Here is a 1,790-nt window from a genome sequence, read left to right on the forward strand (position 1 = left end):
CCGATTTAAAAGATGTAGGGGATCCAGTATTTAAATCGGTATTTAAGACAGTTTTGGAGGACCTAAAATCAAATAAACCAGAAGGGATAGGTAATATTCCATCAGAATTTCTAAAATCATTGCGAGAAACGGCAACAAAACGACTATTCACTTTGGTGTGTAGAGGTTATGAGTCTGGCAACATACCATCTAACTTTCGGATGAATATCATCCTCACAATTTTGAAGACTGCAAGAGATGACAATTGAGAGAATTATCGCACAATAAGCTGAACAGCTCATGCATGCAAGTTGTTGACAAGAATAATACGCAGGAGAATGGAAAAGAAAATTGAAGATGCGCTAGATGACGATCAATTTGGCTTTAGATAAGGTAAAGGCACCAGAGAGGCAATCCCGATCTTGCGGTTGATGATAGAAACAAGACTAAAGAAAAATCAAGACACGTTATTAGGATGTATGGACCTCGAAAAAGCTTTCGACAATGTACAATAGTACAAGATGTTCGAAATTCTGAGAAAAATAGGGGTAAGCTATAGGGAGAGATGTGTAATACACAACATGTATAAGAGCCAAGAGGGAATTACATGAGTGAACGACCAAGAACGAAGCGTTCGTATTAAAAATGGTGTAAGACAGGAACGTAGCCTCCCCCTCCCTCCCCCCCCCCCCCCACTAGTCTGTTAAATCTGTGTATCGAACAAGCAATGATGGGAGTGAAAGAAAGGTTCAGTAGTGGAATTAAAATTCAAGGCGAAAGGGTATCAATGATACGATTCACTGATGTCACTGCTATCCTGATTGAAAGTAAAGAAAAATTACACGACATGCTGAATGGAATGAGCAACCTAATAAGTACAGAATATGTATTGAGAGTAAATCGAAGAAATACGAAAGTAATGGAAAGTAGCAGAAATGTGAACAGCGAGAAACTTAACATCAGGATTGATCGTCACGAAGTAGATGAAGTTAGAAAATTCTGCTACCTAGGCAATGACGGGCGAAGCAAGGAGGACATCAAAAGCAGACTGGCACTGGCAAAAGGGCATTCCTGGCCAAGAGAAGTCTGTAGGGGAATGTTGAAAATTAGTTCGACTGATAAGGTAAGGAATGAGGAGGTTCTGCGCAAAATCGGAGAGGGAAGGAGTATGTGGAAAACACTGACAGGGAGAAGGAACAAGATGATAGGACATCTGTTAAGACATTAGGGAATCACTTCTATGGTTCCAGAAGGAGCTGTACAGGACAAAAACTGTAGAGGCAGACAAATATTGGAATACGTCCAGCAAATAATTGAGGATGAAGGTTGCAAGTGTTACTCTGAGATGAAGAGGTTGTCACAGGAATTCGTGTCGGGCCGCATGAAACCAGTCAGAAGACTAATGATAAACAAAAAAGCGCTCGTATAGGGCCTTTCCACGAAGCTTCCGCGTCGCCGCCAGTTCCACGTCGAAACAAGCGTAGACGGACGCAAGACAATGAGGGATCAGACGATTTCTCTTACCTTCTGCGCTCAACTGAAAAGATTCCGTTGGTGGAGGTCTCTCCCCCCCCCCCCCCCCTCACCGAGTTAGGACCAGATGATAATGTGTTATCTGCTGTTCACCTCCGGCACCCCCGCTGACATATATCACGAGACCGAGACCGTCTCTTGGGGATCACGTGAAAGTGGACCTGTTCCGGAGCTTCCTATCTTTCTGGGTATTCCTCAGTTTGTCGATACCATTGTTCTACTCCTCTGGATGGGGAAAGAATGCCACAGATCGCAGCTGATCACACCCAGAACGGCAC

Source organism: Schistocerca serialis, chromosome 2, assembly GCF_023864345.2.
Source record: "Schistocerca serialis cubense isolate TAMUIC-IGC-003099 chromosome 2, iqSchSeri2.2, whole genome shotgun sequence".
Classification (NCBI taxonomy): domain Eukaryota; kingdom Metazoa; phylum Arthropoda; class Insecta; order Orthoptera; family Acrididae; genus Schistocerca; species Schistocerca serialis.